This window comes from Crinia signifera, chromosome 1, assembly GCF_055691185.1.
Source record: "Crinia signifera chromosome 1, ASM5569118v1, whole genome shotgun sequence".
NCBI lineage: Eukaryota > Metazoa > Chordata > Amphibia > Anura > Myobatrachidae > Crinia > Crinia signifera.
The window spans coordinates 250,277,051-250,299,606 of NC_139217.1; the positions used below are offsets into that span (position 1 = coordinate 250,277,051).

General features: G+C 45.3%; 1 protein-coding gene across 2 annotated transcripts in view; it reads right to left on the minus strand.

The window, feature by feature from the left end:
* Positions 1–10,198, minus strand: part of PCGF3 (polycomb group ring finger 3) — a 93,534-nt gene extending 83,336 nt beyond the window's left edge. The window contains exon 1 of one of the 2 annotated variants that reach the window (XM_083179999.1): positions 9,762–9,873. The gene's annotated coding sequence lies outside the window, so the exon portion shown is untranslated. Of the gene's footprint in view, positions 1–9,761 lie in introns of both variants that reach the window. The other variant, XM_083179991.1, reaches the window with a different exon arrangement.
* Between the last annotated feature and the right edge of the window lie 12,358 nt (positions 10,199–22,556).

Below are 22,556 nucleotides of genomic sequence, written 5' to 3' on the forward strand. Positions count from 1 at the left end.
GGGGGGGGTATAATTGCCCGAAGGATGGTGAGCATAGCATACTTGTCCATGTCGACATAGACACACACAAAAAATATAAAACTTATGTTGACATTTTGACCCGTCAGCATTTCAATTGTCGGTATCTTGGTCATGTCGGCATAATGAATGTCGGTATTTTTTCCAACGGTCAATGGGTGTCGGTATTATGACCTGTATTGTGTCATGGGGAAATCATACTTCTTAGGTAACTCTCTACTACGTTAAACTCTTCACAATCTTTGTTCGGCATACATCATTTAGTTTTGGCATCTTTTGAAACATTATGGGGGAGATGCATCAAAGCTTGGAGAGAGAGAGAGATAAAGTACCAACCAGCTTCTAACTTGCATTTTACAGGCTGTGTGTGACAGCAAGAAACCGACAGGTTGGGACTGTATCTTGCTCTCCTAGAATTTGCTAAATCTCCCCATGTGGATGAAGGTGGAGTATTGTAGAAAAACAGCAACTTTGCAGCCTCTGCTGACTCTAGGCAAAGGTCCATCGTTACGACCAGTAATTTGCCCCATAAAATATATTTTCAATGATTACAGGCCTACAATGCCATCTGCTAAATCTATTCCTCTCAAAAATGATTCACTGGGGCCCAATAACAATACACATTTTAGCACATCCTTCTTTTCGTTACCATACACAAATGTCTGACTATACCAGCTGCCCTAAAGCAAGCACTTAATAACATGGCTTGCAGGCCCTGAGGGAGGAGCTGAGAAATACTGTCTTAAACCATGGACTACCATTTTACAATGCAGACTGCTTATTGGCACTGGGTGATCACATGATGACATAAGTTGGCTTCCTGTGATGTAAGATAAATAAATAAAAATGTGATCAATTATTGAGTCGGGCAGCTGAGGAACACCATTTACAATAATTTGTACTGCACACCTTAATAAGTAGCACAGCCATAATGAGAACAAGTGTGTGATAGGAGATAAATTGTTGCACTGTTAATGGTAAGGGATGTGGGGGCCAGATGCACTAAGCTTCAAAAGTGATAAAATGGAGAGTGATAAACAGCCAACCAATTAGCTCCTACCTGCAATGTCACAGGCTGTGTTTGAGAAAGGTCAGCCAGGAGTTGATTGGCTAGCTGTTTATCACCCTCCATTTTATCACTTTTGAAGCTTAGTGCATCTGGCCCGACAGCCAAAAGGTTGACATGGCCAATAAGGTCAACATGAGTTTTTCACTTTTTTTCTAAAGTAAAAAGGACTGGTTCATACTTTACCATCACAGTGTACATGGAGGGGGGACATAACAGTGTGTCGAGCCTAGTGAGACACCGTACCCCAAGCTGCGAGAGGACGCAGTAGACTTATACAATGTCCATGTCAACCTATGTCGACAGACACCAACATTAAAAAAAACTCTTTCAATTTAAAAATTTTGACCATGTAGACTCTATTGTATGTCCACCTCAGATGTCAACCTAAACATTGTCCACATAACAACCTATACACAGTGGTAACTACTGCAATGGATACAACCAAGGTTGTCACTATAAATATACATGGTGTAAGCAGCATCCATTATTTGTTTAGCCCCTTATAGAGACTTGCAGCATCAAAATCCATTTAAAAAATGACAAAAGTTATGCATCATGCCTACTTAAACAATACAGAATGGAAGATGCTAAAAATAAATTAAAAAAAGTTACTAAGTAAAATACGATTACAAAGTTCAAACAAATAAGGGCTGTTTCAATTAGCCAGGAGTTGCCCAAAAATAGCTTAACACAGACTAAAAACTAGCAGAAATCTGTGTTACATTAATACAGTTTTCAATGGGACTATTAATTATGATTTTTATGTTGGGACACGGGCGTGCATGCAGGGGGAGTATCCGAGTGCCTGCCAAATCATCGGTGCATCACAACATATATTTATATACACACACACACACTATATTGAATGTCCGGCCGCTAGGCTGCCTGAGGGAGCTGCAGCGCGCAGCTCTTCTCCGTCATTTCCCTTCCCATTGGGCTTAGCACAGCAGAGCCGGGATGGCCGTAGGCAGAGACGAGCGGGTCGGAGGCAGAGCCAACATGCTGACAGGTTATCTGCAGCATGTCTTGCCTATACCTAACCCCCTTTTCCCTGGCGCAAGCAAGGGGTCCCCACATACTTAACGATCAGGCTGCTGGCTATTGGGATTCTGTTAACAGCATCCTGATCTACAGTAATTGCATTTATTGTGCCAGTTTTCTTAAGGCAGTAGGGATGCTGGCGTCGGTATACTGAACGCCAGCATGCTGACCATCGAGATGCTGACTGTATCCTGTACAGAACCCCCCCCCCCATGAAAATCCTGCGTTTGCCCCTGAGACACAGTAGAGAACCCCTGGTACACCTCATCAAATGAATAATAATGTATCTAGAGGTGTTTAAGTAGGTTTAAAACGATGTGGGACGTGTATGTTTTAGTGCAGGGGTTCTCAATCTTTTTTGAATCATGGAACCCTAGAGTATCATGTAAAATAATTTAAATTATTAAAATAATTAGATTGTGTTTATATGAGATCTTGAGGTTCAAGTTATGTGGTAAAGGGAATGAATTGCTTCTGATTGTACACATATTTTATGATTGGCAGCCACCAGCACTGGTTTAGTCCAGAAATAATTGACCATTAATTTGAATTGGTCCAAGACCACCAACCCGTGGCAACCCTGCTTGTGTCCTGAGGAACCCCAGGGAGCCAAGGCGCACAGTTTGGGAACCACTGTATTAGTGTATTGTACTTCGTTGTTTTTTTTTTCAAACTATTATAACAAACTTATATCACCACAGAGACTCTTTAATGTACCTCAAAATACTGTAGACACTTATTGCTGTCATAGACTTGTTGGTTATTATTCTTCCATCGCTTTACAGACATTGTAAAACCCATACCACCGATACTATGCTTATGCCCACTAACAGCCTACACTGACCCGCTATCTTATTTGCCACTAATGTGGGAGAGTCCGGATTATTTCCACACTCATTCTTGCAGAATCACATATTGATGCAACTTGCCATTTCCAATTGAATTGCAAGAGAAAAGAGAACCCACAAGCACAGGGCACAGAACCTGCAGCTTATTGAATAAGCCCCTTATTTTAAATGTAATACATGCAAGTATACCATAAGTATGTAGAACATATGCACAATAATCCCCAGGACCAATGTCTGATTTATTAAATCTGAAAGAACTCTTCAGTTTGATCACTCACATTGCAGCCTTGCAATTTTAGTACCTTTGTCTTTAGGTATTTGGTATAATTACCTATCAGCAGAAAGTTATCTGCAAATCAATTATTACATAGACATTTAACAAACTTTATCACATATACTTGAAGCTAAAACAAACACTGGGCTCTGGCCAGAATGCTATAACAAATTACTAGAAACTATTCGCAAGCACAAACTGATCTTTGAAAAGTAGCTACAATTTCTTTTGTTTGTGTATGCAAGAACATATATACAGTTTGTAAACTGGTTTTCATTAATCCTCTGTTTAATAAGCTCTGCTGTCCAAGATAATGGATTCTACATCAATGTATCTACATTCACTTTTCGTATATATGTGAACAAATCCATTTAGGGGATCATCCATAAAAAAAAAAAAAAAAATACTCTGGGCTCTGTACCTTAGGACCCCTGCTGTCCCAACCACTGTCAACAAAGTTTGGGAAAATAACACCCCTCTCAGACATATTTATTTATTAACAGTTTCTTATATAGCACACACAAATTACGCAGCGCTTTACAGAGCATAGTTATGAGCAAAAACACATAACGAATTACATTACAAGACAATTTAGTACAAGTACATGGTTAATATGGATAGTTGCATCAGGTGAAAGGACACTGAAACAATCATCAGGGTGGCTGAGGTTTATATATTCTAAGAAAGGCACACGAGGAGAGGGGGCCCTGCTCGTGAGAGCTTACATTGCGAAAATCCACTTTTGAACCCGGGACTAGCGTAGGTCTGAAAGGGTCTTCCTGGGATTTCACTCCTGGAACCTAAAGCACCTGCAATCGACATGGGTCACTAAAATCCATGGAGTGAAATCCCAGGTAGTATGTTGGAAAGGGGTATTATACTATAGTGCTTGCACTATCACTATATGTGTAGTACACAAATTTAATAAATTCAATCCTTCCATGCGCCCCCTACTGACTATCTCTTGGGCATCTATCGGAGCTATGCAACTGTTGCTCAAACCAGCTACCTCACGGGAGTTGTGGGTGGGCTATCTATAATAGGTGCAGTGTGCACCGTGTACACGGGCCCCTGAGTCCCAGGGGGTTGGGATCATTTGGACAACCACAGGAAGGTCGACATGCACTAGGTGGACCACTGGAGATCAACAGGTCTTCAGTCGATACGAGTATTAAGTCAACACAAGCATTAGGTAGACATGGGGAAGGTCGAAATGGGTTTTCACTTTTTTGCCCCAGATGTCGACACAGTTGCCATGGACACAGTACTGGTGCACCGCATCCCCTCACCATGCTTCAGGCACAGTGCCATGCTACGCTTGGCACACTATTCGATTCTCCCTCCATGCCCTAGTGGATCATAGGGCATGAAATACCACGTCGGCTCAAAAGAAAGAAAAAAAGGGGACGCCATGCATGCGCAGTGGACTCTGAGCGTGCGGTGCTGTGCTATTTTTCCATGCGCAATAGGGTCTAGTGCTCAGACCCTACCACACAACACTGATCCAAGCAGAGTGGAGGGGTCCCGGCCGGAAGAAGCTGCACATGGGCCTCCTCCTCACTTAAAATGCTCTGTCGGGCACCACTGTAGAGATTTATTTGGCAATGGTGGTAATTTTGAGTATATTATTCCTGAAGTCTTTTTGGTTTGTTTTGTCTATATTCAACAATTGTTATTAACTAAATATATCATTAATACACAAATTATATAGGGTTTGTATGATAAACAGGAAAGCGCTTCACAGGACAGTGGCAGAGGGGAGAGGACAGTGTGCCAATAAAAATGTGAAGTATGTTTTATTTATATAGCGCACGTTCTACAACAGGATTCAAGGTTTTTTTTATAGACATCAAAACAATGCACATAATGCATAGGATTTGGGTAGTACAGCAATAGATTAGTCACACAGACATAAAGGAAAGCCTTGAGAGCACAGTAGGCACAATGCAGTGTTGGTGCAGGCATTATGGATAATAACTTCCACAAGTTGTGTATTCTACCCTAACAAGGTACCAGGTGAGGCAGCCATGTTGGGTGCACATATGAATGTTATACTGTGGGAGGTAAGCCATACACGGACCCAATTCATACATGGGAAAGCAGGTGCTTGTGTAGTAGTAGGATACAGCCTGCACGGAAACATCCACGTGAAGCACATCCGCAGAGGAACCATTTGGGGTGCACTGCATAGGTCACTGCAGGCCGGTTGTGCAATCTATGGAGGTACACATTACAGGAATAGCGCACTGTGAAGTGGAAGCACACTGTTGTGAGAGGGAGGGGGAAACACGATAACACCTTTGCAGAAGGGAGACATTTTGGAAATCATTATTTTGTTGAAGTCATAAATCAGGGTTGCCTACTTTTCTAGTCTCCTCTCTGGGAGAAGCCCAGAGAGGAGCCTTTCAGCAGCACTTCAGAGGGGCAGGGCTTGAACGTGGTGTCATCAAGTCCTGCCCCCAGGACTGCAAATAACCAGATTTGCAGCTCTTCATGAAGGGGATGGGGCAAAATTATGCGATTAGGACATTTTAGCCTTTTTTTTTTTAGACATTTAGGGGAGGGGGGGAGTGGGGATCCCTCAGAATCTAGGAGAGGTGCCCACCTTTCTGGAAGACTGGGAGGGGGACCCAATTTTCGGGAGCCTCCTGGCCATTCCAAGGGTAGACAACCATGTCATAAATGTCCTGGTCTCATGGGAGCAGTACAGTAGGGTGTGAGAAAGTAGGGAGCACAGTCAAGTACACTGGAAGTGTTGCTACATAGGCTGGCCCTGGACGGAACTTGGAAGGTGTTAGAAGAGGATACCAGGGCAGAGGGCTTCTAATTACCACCAAACTTGCTACAGTTAATATACACCCCCCCCCCCCCACACCGATTGCGGCATCCTTCCCCCGACCAAAACGTTTATCAAAAAGTGGAGAGAGATATAATAGTGAAGGATAAAGTACCAACCAATCAGCTTCTGTCACTTAAAGCAGAGGCTCATTGACTGCTACTTTATCTCTCACAAATGTATCTTTCCACACCTTGATGAATATACCCCCTTATTCTTTGATTACATTGCAAGCTCTGCTAAAGTCATTGCCAGTAAACTTTATTAATCACCAATAACCCTTAAACTGCCAACATCTGTGAGCGATGCGCAAAATATCTGCTAAAAATACCAGCGTCGTTTACATTTGTAATACAAATTCAGTAAAAAAAATGTTGCGTAAAAAAAATATATTTCCTATATAAAAGCTAAACAGTACAGGTCATACGGTGAATAAAGATTTTTGCTTAGCAATTTTTACACCAATTTTGATGAATTCACTTGGCACTCAAAGGGTTAACTCAACAAGATAAATATGTCAGTGGTGGGTTAAGCCAAACCTACATGTGCGTATTATGGGCCAATTAACAAGATTATTGGACCACAATCCACATCTACCTGTACCTTTAAATGGGCAATTTGAATATGGTCTTAAACCCAACTTTAGTCAGTTAAGGAACACATCCTATATAATAAATCTCTTTATTAACATGTTAAAATGCAATGGCAATTAGCAATTTTTAATAAATTGCTTCCAGTTATACTACTTTTCATGATCTAGAGATTATAACCAAACAATTTTACAACACAAAGTAATAAGAACATTCAAGAAACTAGATGCCAGTTTCTCTACTGGGCAGGAAGAAACGCCATAGCTTTTTCTGTACCAACGCAATTATTTTTTTATTTTAAGATATGTTAAAACCTCTTAAGAACGATGTACTCCAGTCTCAATAAATGACTGATGCTTCACACAGTCATCTACAATTATCCAGGTAACATGGCAACTACGTACACAACTCAATGTCTAGCGCTAAAGGAATTTCAAACTGCAATACAAATACAGAAGTTACAATAGGTAAATAAACTGTAAGAATTCTGTTACAACCACTAGTCTGGTATTCAGCACACATCACACAGCATGACTACAATATCAGACTCCATAAAGATACTACATTATTTATAAACACATGGGTGGTGGGTGCAAAGTATTCCTTATTCAGCAACTCTAATCCAATAGAAAAGAAATGGTGTACTTCATCGGTGAACTGGGACAACTTCTTTTCCCACTAAGGGGCAGATTTATTAAGCTTGGTGAAGTGATAAAGTGTCTGGTTTCTAATCACCGGCCAATCAGTTCCTACCTGTCATTTTTTTTTTTAAACCAAGCCTGTAACTTTACAGTTAGGAACAGATTGGCTGGTGATAAAAATCGGACACTTTATCACTTCACCGAGCTTAATAAATCTGCCCCTCAATTACATATCAGAAATAATAGAAAAAGAAAATCAACTTTATAAGCAGCAACTATGACCATAAGAGGATGTCAAACTAGACCTGATTGGGCAATTTACGGGTAGGTATATAGAGGTAATAACGGACTGAAGACAAACATATAAATAAAAGGGGAAGTTAAAGACTATACATATCCATAAGAAAAGAAAATTGCAGAAGCAGGCTTGCAAAAGATCACAATGGTAGAAAGGGAAATGCATGCTGGGGATGGGGAAAAAAACTAAGTGAAAGTTACAAAAAGTACTCACAGGATACAAAAAATAAGCTCAATGACACGGAGCCAAAAGTAACTTGGGGTAGATTTATTAAGCTCGGTGAAGTGATAAAGTGTCTGGTTTTTCTCACTGGCCAATCAGCTCCAACCTGTCATTTTTCAAACCAAGCCTGTAACTTCACAGTTAGGAGCTGATTGGCCGGTGATAAAAACTAGACACTTTATCACTTCACCGAGCTTAATAAATCTGCCCCTTTATTCAAATAGGTGACTGAAGGGCAACACAATGAGAAAATGGGAGGAGAAAAGTGACAGGACACAAGAACTTTGCCAGGACCATGGAGATTAATGAGGTAGAGTGGCAAAGTATCTAAAACTTGGGATGGCAGTTCAATTTAAGCTGGACATACAGTGTACAATTATCAAAACTGTTAAAACGGGCATTCAGAAAACTTGGTTACAGCATGGATTTAATCAATTTGTCTGATCAATGGGTTTTGTCCATTTTTGCGTATTTGGGAGCAAACGGTCAATTGTCATTTGCTCTTATAGACTAGATTTTCATTTGTGCCATCCAGAATGGACAAATGATCTGTCCGATAATTGTATAGTGTGTGCGCAGCTTTAGTGAGGCATGTGTCAAGCACGTAAACAGGAGTAGGGTACAGTCAAGTGTCAGGGCATTAGCTAATGAGGATGGAGTCTGGCTAATGTATAAGAGAAACTTACAGATACAAACTTTAACTTGCGTTAAGGAAGGTGAAAAAGTAGCATGTTTCGAGACCAATGAAATGGCACTGTGTTGAATGTGTATGGCAAAGTTATGCTAGGGCCCCAGCAAATCAGATGGAAGTAAAGTATATTACATGGTACAAGCAATGTTAGTTAGGAAGTACAGTAATGGGATAGTACTCTGCAACACATGGTATCATTGGGGTAAGGAAGCACTAACAAAAAGTAAGAAGGCACTACAGGTGGTACTTTAACAGGTCTCGTACAGTTATACAGCAAATATAGATAAACCTATTCCAAAACTAGAAAAGAGCTGTGACAGGTATCTGGGGATACTGCAAGAGAAAAAAGTTAAAGGCTCCTGCCCCAGATGATGATGGCACCTAACAATAAGGTGCTACTGTTACAATACATGTACAGTATACAGACAAGTGGACACAGGTGGGAAAAACATGCTGCACTCTAACAATGGGTATGAAGCAGTGATTATGCATTTCCAAGCAAAACAAACATTAAATGAATAGTGTTAGGGGTGGTCTCAAGTGACTGGAGACTAGTGACAATTGACAAGGGAAAACATGAGAAAAGTAATAGAGCAGACAGTAGAGATAGATTAAAAAAAAAAAAATACAATGTAAGGTTGCAATAGTGGGTGCAATGCCAAGAGTGAGTGATAGAGAAGTCCACAAAAGGGAATAAACAAGCAGGAGATGAAGGCTGAAACAGACTAGGGCCACATAGATATGGAGAGCAAGCAGGTTACTATGGTCCTGGAAAAGCTGAATGAAGGTTTACAGGGAATGAAAGATTATGGGAATGTCAAATAAGAGAAGGGTAAAAGGACAATTCCTTTACCAGTCTATAGCAGAGGTGATGGGGAGGGGGCATAAATATGAAATAAAACACAAGGCAAGACCTGGATGGGGGTGGAGGGCAGATGCACTATGGAATCCCCCTTGAGGCCATGAGCCAGGGGGGTCTTTGGCAGGCATAGAAAGTAGGGGGGGGGGGGGGTGACGAGGGGGTGGTTGGATAAAACACACGATAGAGATATTACATGACTGAGGGAAAGCATGAGGGGGTGATAGCATGGCTGAGCGATAGCAGGGCACATATGTAAATGGCATTAAAGAGAAAAGAAGATGTGCTATATCAGAAAAGGGGAGGGCTGGATTGCTAGGGAGGGGGGAGTCATGATCATGACTATGCCCATGTATCAGAGATCCCAGTCTCACCTCTCTCACTTTGCAGGGTGGGAATGAACACTGACCTGCTGCTGCAATTCTTATTGTGGAGGAGCTGCTGCTGCTGCTGCTGTAGTTGCTGTGTCTCTGGAGATGGAGCCGCTGCTGGCTGCTGGAGGGGGTTTCTCCACCGGGCACAGCACAGACACACAGGGCAAGAGGAGAGAGCTCGGTGTGTGTCTGTGCAGATGGGAAAGCTATGGAGGGGGGGATATATGCGGCTGCTAGGGCCCCGTGGAGGGGAGGGGGCTGCAGGGGGGTCTCCCGTACTCACAACGAGTCCCCCCTTAGTTAAAAAAGAAGCGAGAAAAATGAGGAGGAAAAAAATTCCGGCTGGAGTTTAAAACAAAGAGGCGGAAATAGCCGATCCGTGCCGAGGAGAGCCGAGTGTGGGAGCTGCGCCTGCGCCTGGCAGGAGGGGGAGGACAGAGCCGGAGAGGAGGGGAGGAGAGCTGGCTGCCTGTAATGCGGGGAGAGGTGTGAGGCGGCAGCAGCACATGTGGGAGCCAGCCCGCGGCGAGTGAGACAGCTGATCACTCCGCCAGTGCCGGCTACTAAGAGTGTGGATTATTAGATAGACAGTCAATAGGTCGACACGAAAAACATCAACATCGTCAAAAGGTTGACATGGAAAAAGGTCAACACATGAAACGCTTACATGAGTTTTTCACATTTTGTTGTCAATGTCGAGACCTCTCAATATGGACCCCAATTAGTGTTACGTGTACCTTAGGGTGACCAATTTATCCCTTTAATCCGGGACACATATTAATTACACAGGTTCCGTGGCAGTTTAAAACCAGGTGAAATGGAGTCTTGAGGTGTGGCAGTTTAAAACCAGCTGAAAGCCAGCCACAGAACCTGTGTAATTAATATGTGTCCCGGATTAAAGGGATGAGTTGGTCACCCTAGTGTACCTCACCATGCTTCGGACCTGGAGGTGATCCTGGTTGACATGCAAGGATGCGAAAATTCATAGCTTTGCATATAATCTATATGCTGCCCATCCCCACTGGCAAGCCATTAACAAAATCATTTGATTGTTGCCGACCATCAAATGATTTTGCAAGTGTTTGTAGATCTGATGGTGTGTACACACGGTGAGATTCCCTTGCAATTCAACTTAAGATTCGAGTGCTATACAATCTTTGCTATCTCTGTACTATTTACATACAATTCATGCTATCTACATTCGATTTGCTTTATATAGTCATTGCTGCCCTGTCTATCTGGGTTTCGATTTGTGCTGTCACGGGAGTGTGCATTGGGATTGCAAGGTAAAAAACCTGTGAGATCTGCATACAATCGGCTTGCGATTTTGACTATATAGTAAAAACCTCATGCTGGATTGTACCGTGTGTACACAGCATGAGACAACTCTCTGGTGACCTGTACAGGAAGAGGGAGGGGCAGCTGATATCAGCTGCCTCCCCCCCCCCCCCCCCCCCGCACCCAAGTCACCGACCCTTTTACATGGGAAGGTCCTGCGTTTTTATTGGGACACCTATGAAACACTGGGGGTTCCCATGGACGCAACCCCTCGCCTCCACCCCCCACCCGCACTACTAGGTGTGAACAAGCCGATGAATAAGCAATTTGGCCCGACCCTTTTGCACCAAGTGGCTGCATGCGCGCATAAATGTTTATGCCATGCATAGTCGCATAACATAGCTCCCCTGTGAAAATGCGCAGGAGAGCAGGGCAACTAAAATCATCTACCAGGTGCCATCCATGTGGATGTTAAAATATGAAAAAATTGTGAAAGACTAATGTTGACCTATTTATCAACCAGAAGCAGGGGGATATGGTTGGTTGGTCAACCTAAAGATGGTCGAGAGTCATTAGGTCGACAGGTGTCTAGGTTGACACAAGCATTAGGTCGACATGGGCTAGGTCGATAGTCAAAAGGTCGACATGGGGTTTTTCACTGTTTTTGAGCTGACATGCCCACAGGCGGTATTTCATGCCCTACCATCCACTAGGGCGTGGTGGAAAAAAAATAATTGTGTGCAGTGTGGTGCCCTTAAAACTGTGTCCATGTTGACTGTGTTGATATTCGGGTCAAAAAACAATGAAAAAACCCATGTTGACCATTTGACTGTCGACATATTGCTTGTGTCGACCTAGAGACCTGTCGACCTTGTCCCATGTCGACCTAGACACTGTCAACCTTCCAGTATGTCAACCCAACGGGGTTGACCTAATGACTGTCGACCATCTTTTGGTCGACCTAATGATCCCATTCTGAACCAGGCTACTAGTATTAGGGTAACTTGCAGAGTGCCCTCCTATTTGTTTGGGGAACACTGAACCTTTTCACTTGTGATCAAAGTTAAGATATATGTTACAGGGACACGTGCCTGATATACTGGCTGTGACACTACCAGGGGCTATGTGATGGTGTCATACTGTGTGCAGGTGTGTGGCCGTTACCTTGTACTCCTTTTCCTCTCTTTGCTCTTCTCATCACTGTCTGTCAGTGGTTCTTCTGCTTCACTCGCCTGAACTCTGAGGCCAAAGGGACAAGGAACCCCAAAGAGCAACACCCCCACACACAAACCCACACACAATAACGCGCTGACCACATGTGTGGACGGTGAACGGATGTTTTTTTAAACAGCACTGGATCACAGGTCACCGCTGTAAGTAAGTATGTAAGAACAATTGCAATGTGACCCTGTCACCACAGGTCGCAATTCGCACAGTATATTATATAGCAAATATGATTAAGCAATATAATTACAAATCAATACAATCAATAAAAAATCACAGGGCACTACTAGGTGTAGTGAATCATATAGTGGAATACAATGAATTAAAGGATAATGTGCACATTGGGACCCACAGTCGATACTCGGCCGCAATTCGCACAATATGCTGCATAAACAGTCCGAGCATACAAATACGGCAAATCTGAAGTTAAAATACAGCAATGTACCCTGAGTACCAATGAACCTATAACCGTACGTACTACTTCCCTTAAACTGCGCAGTTTACCCTAAAGTTAGGTACCTCTGGCCTAGGTGCACCGTATATACCGGCAGATGCTGTGTAGCAACCGAACAATGGTGAATCAGGCTCTGGCCTGTAAAGTCTCGGACTTATAGCCGTAAATCACTTAGTGGGGAGGTGCTTTTACAGTTTCCGGTGGGCCTTACAGGAGAAGGCCTGGTTGGTAGCCTGTGTTAATGGGGCTTTTGGGTGGTAGCCTGTTCGGGACTCCAACTGCGGCCTCTTCTTCCAGCCGTCCTCTGACTGCTGCGTCACGCTGTGCGCCGTCTTCCTGGCTGCCTGTCACCGTCCTCCGGTGTCTCGTGCACCTGTCAGGTCAGTGTTCCCCGGGACCAAAGCGGCTGCGTGTCTTTTCCTTCACGCTCTGAACCCCACTCCTCTGCTTACTCCTTACTGCGTGCTCTCCTCCTCCAGACCACTTGCAACAACCTATTCTGCCCAACAACAGGCAGGGATGCCCCTCTCTTTTGGCGCCCACTAATCCTCCAATGAATATGGCCCTTTGGCTTCAGGGAGTCCAGGTAGGCACTGGGTCCCTAAGCCAGTTATGTCCACAGGCTTAAACAGGGATATTGTACCAGCGCAGGCTGAAAAAAATGGTGAGAACGGTATTCTTTACAATGAAATTTTATTCTTAAAGTTAAATACTAGAGCTGTAATAATGGAATTCAATTTAAAATTGATAATGAATAATAATAAAAAATATATAATAAAATTTGTGGACATTCAATAATATACAGAATACATCACAATGCAAGCTGGCATTTGTATAGGCATATTACCATGCGGACATCAATCAATGGATCCCATGAGTAGCAGATAACCAGGTGGCCAAATGTGTCCCAGAAACAGAGTCCAAGATGGTATAGGTTCCTCTGAGGGGAAGGATGGTAGACCTGGATGACTGATGATAGTCCAAAAACTGCCTCGGATTGCTTTCCGGATGGGTAAGTTTGCAGATGGAGATTAGATGTCCTGAGTGCATGTGATGCCGTGATGTGAATGAAGAGAAAGTCCACTTTTGTAAAAGCTCAACGCGTTTCTCTGGGATTAGCCTCCCAGCTTCTTCAGGAGCAAGGTATAAATGAATTCCCAACCAGAGGCTGTATATATACCCCTCTGTGGTGATTGTGTAATGGTTTAAAGCTGTACACTTGTGCTAAGCAAATAGGATACCGTTCTTTATAATATAGAAATAAAATGCTACATAGAAGGCAGATCTATATTTCTCCTTAATACTTCATGGCAGCCATTACATTGGGTTCATCCCTTTCTCTCTCTCAATTAGACAGGTAGTTTTTTCCCCTAGGACCAGACTCCTCCTCTTCCATAACCTATATAACTGAGCACCTCCCCTCTGACTATAGTCTTTTTCCTGTCTCCTCTGTCTGTAAACAGGTAGTTAGGTTAGCTAATCCAAAGGAGACAAATTCTTAAGAATACCTGGCAGCATGGGGATGGCGGTGCCTTGTCCTTTATATATCCGGGCCGGCGGCATGGATAGCTCCAGAGCATATGGGTTGGCGGCGCCTATAACCCTGAAGTAAAACAAGCAGTATGGCTTGGGGACTCACCACGCTCATATGTCCGTGTAGCGGTGGCCGGACGCTCGTGGTGCGGTCCGGAGCGGAGGGAGAGGCGTCAGCAGCATGTCAGCAAAGTTACAGTTCCCGGCGTGTGTTTGGCTATTACGAGCTGCAGACGCCGGCGGAAGTGACGCGCGGCTTCCGGTGCTCGCGCACGTGTGTGCGTTCCACGAGCGGCCGCGTGCGTTCCAGATACCGGAAGTGCCGGTATTTATAGCGCCTGGTCGGTGTAACAGGCGCTGCTGCTGTCTGGCTCTGAGGAGTCAGTGTGTAAGGTGTACGGAGCACTGCACATTATGGAGGATGCCTCTCCCAAACCAAATGTACCGCTGCCCAGGTAAGTCCTCTGTGAGGACTGGTTCTGTTACTTTTTGCTGAGGTTAGGAAAGTTAGTTAGTTCTTTCTTTCTGTCGTTTTAGTGTGCCTGTAATTGCAAAGAAGAAGTCAGCCAAGAAAAAACTGGATAAAATATGCCCTGAATGTGACAAGTCATTTATTGGGGAGGATGTTTTATGTAGAAGTTGTTTGCAGAAGAAGGAAACTGCTTCAGTATCTAATCAAATCGCTGAACTTAGAGAATGGATGGAAAATAATTTTGTGTCAAAAAAGGAGTATTCTGGCAACAAGAGGTCTAGGTCTCAGACCAGTTTAGACCTGGATGATGATGATGGCTCAGCTGTTTTAGGTTCTGACGATAATGATGATGGTGGTTCTACTGCTGAGTCAGGGGAAATCACTGAGGAAGAGCGTTTATTTGATTTAGGGTTAGTGGAAGTAGTATTAAAAAACCTCTACAAAACCCTTAATTACAAGCAACCTGCAAAATCTGAGTTGGATACTTTGTTTGAGGACAGATCGAGGAAGGGCCGGTTCTTCCCAGTCCATAAAGTTGTTAAAGACATTTTGGCCAAGGAATGGGGTAATGTGGATAAACGAGAAGGTTCCTTTAAAAGGGTTGAGAAGATGTTTCCTATTGAGGATGAGGACTTTCTAAAATGGAGTAACATCCCCAAAATAGATGCGGCAGTTTCCGAGGTTACTACTCGTACAACCATACCGCTAGAGGACGGTGCGTCCTTAAGAGACCCTATGGAAAAGAAGATGGAAAGTGCATTGAAGCATTTGCACATATCCACTGCAGTGACAATGAAGTCAGGTGTAGCCATAGCCTCACTTTCTAGAGCTTTGAGAATTTGGTGTGCGAGTTTGCAAGATGACCTGCAAGACAGAACTTCTCGTGATCAAATGAGTAAAAGTCTGGCACAAATCCAGATGGCCATAGACTATATTTGTGAGGCATCGCTAGACGCTTTGGATTTCTCGGCCAAGTCTCTGACATCAGGAGTAGTGGCCAGGAGAGCTCTTTGGCTGAAATCTTGGGCGGCAGATTCGCACTCCAAGAATAAGTTGGCAACACTTCCATATGAGGGATCCTTCCTATTCGGAAGTAAACTTGACCTCATGATTCAAAGAATGTCAGGTGGCAAATCTGTGAGGTTGCGACAAGATAAGAGGGGTAGGTTTCAGTCATACTCCAATAGGCAGTCTTATAGACAAGCCAGGTCCTACAGGCCAGGTAGGCCATTCCGCGACCGATATGCTGCAGGTACGACGCAAGCATTTTTTCGCCAATACATCAAGAAGAGAGGCGAAAGTTCGGCCGCAAGCCAAAAGCAGTGACGCCAGAGGTCCCATGGAACAAATTCCAGTAGCAGGAAGGCTGTTGGAGTTTGCTCATATATGGGCGCAAAACATTACAGACAAATGGGTGCTGGAGATAGTGGCACAAGGTTACCGTTTAGAGTTTCTTTCAAAGCCAAGATTGGCAAAATATTTAAGTTCAAGAATGCCTCTACAGGAGTCAGAAGAGGAGGTTTTAAAACTGAGTTTGCAAGCTCTTGTCGACACAAATGCGGTCGAAAAAGTCCCAGAGATAGAAAGGGGACTAGGCTATCACTCCCGTCTGTTTGTAATAAGCAAAGCATCAGGGGGGTTCAGAACTATTCTCGACTTGAGAAGTTTTAACGATCGCCTAAGAAAGAAAAAATTCCATATGGAGACAACCAAATCGATCCTAATGGGGATCAGAAGAGACGATTTCCTAGTGGCAATCGATCTAAAAGATGCATATTTTCACATTCCAATCTTCCCAAGCGACAGAAGATATCTAAGATTTGCCATAGGAGACAGCCATTTTCAGTTTACATGTCTGCCGTTCGGCCTCACCTCATCACCCAGGGTCTTCACAAAGGTGCTAGTTGTCCTAATAGAAAGGTTAAGAAGACAAAAGGTGTCTGTATGGGCGTATCTGGACGACATATTGATAGCAGCACGCTCCATAGAAGAATGTATGGTAGCACGAGATCACACTATCAAATTTCTTCAAGATCATGGGTGGATGATCAATTACGAAAAGAGTCAACTCGTTCCTTCCCAGTGCATTCAATTTCTAGGCATCCTGGTGGACACGGTGTCTTATCAAATATCCCTCTCAGAGAAAAGGTGCGAAAAAATCCAGCAGTTGATCTCACGGGTCAACAGCGAACCTCGCATATCCCTAAGGTCCGCAATGAGTTTACTGGGGATGATGGCCTCAGCAGTGGATGTAATTCCTTGGGCAAGATGGAGGATGAGGCCACTCCAATGGTTCCTTCTAAGGTTCTCCAAAAGTCACGTGTCATTAGACCAGTTAATAAAAATCCCAGAGGCAGTAAGAAGATCTCTGGTATGGTGGAGTCACGAGCAGCTGAGGGAAAGAAAAAGAGCGCTAGAAAGCCCAACGTTCGTAGTGATAACCACGGATGCCAGCGCCTCCGGTTGGGGAGCACACGGGTTAGGCAAGTCATGCCAAGGAAGGTGGTCACTGCCAGAAAAGAAGTGGTCTTCAAATCACAGAGAATTGAGGGCAGTGTGGCAAGCAATGAAATTCTTCGTGGAAGACATCAAAGGGAAACACCTTCGGGTGTTTTCAGACAATATCACTACGGTCTCTTATATCAACCGTCAGGGGGGTACAAGAAGTCAGGTGCTGCTGGACGAAGTAAGAAACATGTCTTGGGCAGAGGTAAACCTTCAGTCTATCTCGGCTCTGCATATTCCAGGAGAACAAAACCAGGTGGCAGACTACTTGAGTCGCAGTACATTAGTTCCAGGCGAATGGGAACTAAAACAGTCAGTCTTCCAGTTAATCGTGGAATACTTCGGCATGCCAGAAATAGACCTCATGGCATCATCAGTCAACAAAAAGGTCCCTCGGTTCTTTTCAAGATTCCAGACGAAGGGGTCGTGCGGGATCGATGCCTTGTCACAGAGCTGGGATTATGCCCTAGCCTACATATTCCCACCCTTCTCCCTTGTGCACAGGGTACTCTGGAAGATCAGGACAGAGAAATGTCAAGTCATCATAGTCCTGCCTTTTTGGCCCAGAAGGGCTTGGTTTCCGATGCTGGAGAGTATGGCAGTAGCAGGGCCTCTGTTTCTGCCAGTGTCACTGGATCTGCTGTCCCAGGGACCAGTCAAATGCCAAGACCCTCAAAAATTGTCATTGACGGCGTGGAAATTGAGAGGCAACAATTGAAGGAGAAGCATTTGTCAACAGAAGTAATTGAGATATTGCTCCAAGCAAGAAAAAAGGTTCCATCAGAGATTTACTATAGGGTCTGGAAGATCTTTGCCAAATGGTCTGAAGGAAAGTTTCAATTTCCTAAAGCAAACATATCGCAGGTCTTACAATTCTTATGTGATGGTTTCAGCAAAGGATTGGCAGGGTCCACGCTAAAGGTGCAGACATCAGCATTAAGTGTGCTATTGGATCGTAAGCTTGCGGATCATAGTCTGATAAGGAGATTCTTTCAGGCTATCAAGAGGATTCGCCCGAAGATTCGGTCTATGATTCCACAATGGGATCTTAATTTGGTCCTGAATGGTCTCATGTTACCGCCATTCGAACCATTGGATAGAGCGAACCTCAAATTCATGACGTGGAAAGTAGCCTTCCTGGTAGCAATCACCTCGGCTAGAAGAGTCGGAGAGCTTCAAGCATTAAGTATACTAGACCAATATTTGAAAAACTTTCCGGACAAAGTGGTCCTAAAGACTAAGCATTCCTTTCTGCCAAAAGTTGTATCATCTTTTCATTTGAACCAGGAGATTATATTACCATGTTTTTATCCAAATCCGACAGATAAGAGAGAAGAAAGGTTACACACGTTGGACGTGGTCAGAGCTATTAAAATTTATTTAGACAGGTCTGCAGCGTTCAGACAGTCAGAAAATCTGTTTGTGATTCCGCAAGGGGCGAAGAAAGGATTCGTGCCTGCAAAACAAACGATTTCGAGATGGCTCAAAGATGTAATTGTTTTTTCCTACAAGAAAGTGGGGCGTCCAGTCCCTGAAGGTATCAAGGCGCATTCCACACGGGCAGTGGCGGTATCATGGGCAAGAGAGGCAAATGTGTCAGCCAGAGAGATATGTCAGGCAGCCACGTGTGTCAGGAGCCAGGTTTTATGGTTCAATCTGTTTTGTTTCTGTTTGGCTTTTGACTCACTGGTGACCTCCAGTGGTAGGTCTGTTGCCATTACAGCCCTGTGTTCTTTGAGCTATTATTCACAGGCTGTGAGGTATTAGCTCGTTAATCAGGAGCAGCCTGGAGATTCACCAGCTGTTTCAATCACCTGAGGCCTTTATAAGCCATGCTCTCCTGGGGATCTCTGCCAGTGATAGCTTGTTGTTTTTCTGTGCTGGTAGCTGCAGATATACTGCTCTCTGGTCCTAGGTCCTGCTCCTGTTCCATTCAGTCTGGATTCTGTCGGAGTCCTTCTCACTTCAGTCTGGGTCCTGTTTACAGTCTTGTCCTGTGTTGTCTGGGTCCAGTCAAGTGTACTATCCTGCTGCAGTCTGGATCAAATATCATTGTCCCCTTGCTGTCCTAGTCCAGGGACCTCCAGCCGTGGTGCAGCCATTGTCCAGCTGCCGTCTCACTGCGGTCACTGTACAGCCGTAGTCCAGCCGTTATCCAGCCGCCCGATTGCTGCGGTCAGTGTCCAGTCTTGGGCCGGTCACGTAAGTGCTCCAGTGGAGCCTGGTTCCTTATTCTTTATTCCTACGGGCAAGCGGCCCTTCCTCCTTAGTTATAATCATTATTATCCTGGTTCTGCTCTCCGTGGTTCGGAGAGGCCCACAACTGTGGGTTTACGTCTGTTTTGGGGTACCGTCACTTTAAGAGTACTATTTTTTGCGTGTGTTGGTTTGGTGGCACCCTATTGTTGCTTTGTTCTGGTGTTTGCGACTCGGTCGCGCTGTCCCGTCCTTGGCCTGGTGCCGGTTAGTCAGGGGTTTTTTCAGGTAGGCCCGTTAGTTAGATCTGCCTTTTGAGATACCCCCTGGCGATCGCTCACCCCTTGTCACCACATAACACCTGGCTGCATCGGGGTCGGAGCAGGCTTAACCGGCTCCTTCGAACGCGGCGGCTACAGGCGAAGCCTAGCACTACCGCAGGGGTATTCCATCTGCCCGGGGGACTCAACAGAGTCAGTGTAGGGTTTCGCTGTGGCCGTTCTAACCAGTGGTCCCGGCTACGGGCTCACGCCTGATCTCCAACTCCCTGCCTCCTGCATCCTCACGTACTGTCTCTGGATTTCCACGGTGGGTAACCCCCAAGTCCGTAACATTATCACTGGCCATACCGATATATGCATGTGTTCGCAGTAGTCATAGGTATACATGCATATATAAAATTTTGTTTCAAGGTGATTTGGGTGTTTTTGATTGGTTGCGGGACTTATAGATTTGTTCATATTAAGATTTTTTTTTCTTCCCGCATTTTGCCCCTTACAGGGTTTTGCTTTATTTAGCTTGCCCAGTTGGTCTTATCTGTTTGTTTCATTGCTGTACTTATCATGCAGGCCTTGCAAGCTTCCTTGATGGCCTTAAATACGGCCTTTACAGAATTAAAACCTGAGCGGGTTAAGGGTCTACAGCAGTCATTTCTGCAATTGCAAGATCTGTTAACCCAAATTTTCCTGGATCTGTCTGAGGTTTTTGGGGCTCAACTAGCTCCTAGGGAGACCCTGGCTAAGGGGGTAGTCAGTCAAACTTCAGATCAGGAGATTCAGAAGGGACATAGAAGTTTTTTAAGGCCAAGGCTCACACCCGAAGAGCGGCGACGGCGTAAAAACTTTAACCTATGTCTGTATTGTGGGGAATCAGGCCACTTTCTCCAGTATTGCGAATTGCGCAGACCTGGTGGTGGTACCGGGAAGGATTTTCCTCAATCCAAGTGGTATCAGGAGGTTACATCTATACCTGTCTCCTCTAAGCAGGAGGAACCTGACCACACCCCCCACATACGTAGCGCTCCGACTTACAACTGGGGTCCTAGGACTAGAGCGCCCCATGTTGTGGTACGGAATCAGACGGGAATGTGGAATTCATCCACAAAGATTCCAGACAGAAAGACGTTGGATGCTAGTCTTCCAGTCAGGGAGCTCAACGTTCTTTCAATGTTGGAGTTGCTAAGTCCTGTAGAGGAGTCTCAGGTTTTTCCCTCAAAAGGGGCTTCAAGTGGCATAATCCCAGAGGGGGTCCTTGAAACAGTCGCCCCTAAGAGGGTCTTGGGGAACTTAACCCCACATGGAGTTATGGAGGTCATTGCTCCTGATGAGGCCTTGGGAGGCATAACTCCGAAAAAAGAATCCCTGACATCAGTCTCAGCCGGGATTTCTAGTGACATCTTCCCCGATCTTGGGGTTCTCGGTGTTGCCTCTGAGGTTGTGGATCCAGGAGTCCCGGTCTCCTTAGGCGAGTCCGATGCCGGGGGCTCATCTAGCGGCAAGGGCGCTTGGGGCTCATTGAAAGTTTGTGGTGCTCGAGGTCAGTCGAGCCAATTTGATGCCCAAGGCCCGCCGGGCATGTCTGATGATACTCCTAACACTCCATACTTCGATGGAGATTTGGCCCAGCTCCGACCAATTGCTCAGCAATTCCTCGCTAAAATGGACTTCTCACATAATATGAAGATAACTCCTACTTCTGCTGTTCGTTATCTCTTATCATGCTTTAGAGGAGGAGCTTTGGAGTGGGTTAAACCTCTCATAGAGGCTGACGATCCCATCCTAAGGGATCTTCCGGGTTTCCTAAAAACCGTGCGGAAAGTGTTCAGCCCGAAGGCCGTAGCCCCGAGTGGGGGCCCAAAGGCCGTAGCCCCGAGTGGGGGCCCAAAGGCCGTAGCCCCGAGTGGGGGCCCAAAGGCCGTAGCCCCGAGTGGGGGCCCAAAGGCCGTAGCCCCGAGTGGGGGCCCAAAGGCCGTAGCCCCGAGTGGGGGCCCAAAGGCCGTAGCCCCGAGTGGGGGCCCAAAGGTCTGTTTCGCCCCAGAAGGTGGGCAAGTCTGTTTCGCCCCAGAAGGGGGGCAAGTCTGTTTCACCCCAGAAGGGGGGCAAGTCTGTTTCGCCCCAGAAGGGGGGCAAGTCTGTTTCGCCCCAGAAGGGGGGCAAGTCTGTTTCGCCCCAGAAGGGGGGCAAGTCTGTTTCGCCCCAGAAGGGGGGCAAGTCTGTTTCGCCCCAGAAGGGGGGCAAGTCTGTTTCGCCCCAGAAGGGGGGCAAGTCTGTTTCGCCCCAGAAGGGGGGCAAGTCAGTCCGGTCCCTGAGGGGGACTCTGCCAGTCCGGTCCCTGAGGGGGACTCTGCCAGTCCGGTCCCTGAGGGGGACTCTGCCAGTCCGGTCCCGGAAGTGGGCTCTGTCAGTCCGGGCCCTGAGGGGGGCTCAGTCCATCTAGCCTCAAGTGGTATCATAGAAGCTGTGTCCCCGGAAGGGGTGGCCATATCCTTGTCTGAGGTCCCAAAGACCACAGCCTCAGCGATGCTCTTGAGGGCCGCAAACCCAGTGAGCATTTCTGTCTTGCCAGCTTCTCGGGAGGCTTCAGAAATCTTAGACCCAAAGGTTGTTGCTCCCATAGAGAATTCCAGTTCTGAGGTCCCAGAGGTGGATGTTCCTACGTCCATCATTTTTGATGGAGATCTTGCCCATTTTATTGCCCTGGTTAAACACTATACTTCCCTTTTTGAATCAGGACCAGCTTCAGGGGTCACTTGGACTAATATTATATACCTCCTCATTTCTGCCTTTAGGGGTAGACCTCAGACATGGGCTTACAAGCTGATCAGGTGTTGTGACCCTTGCCTTCAGGATCTCTC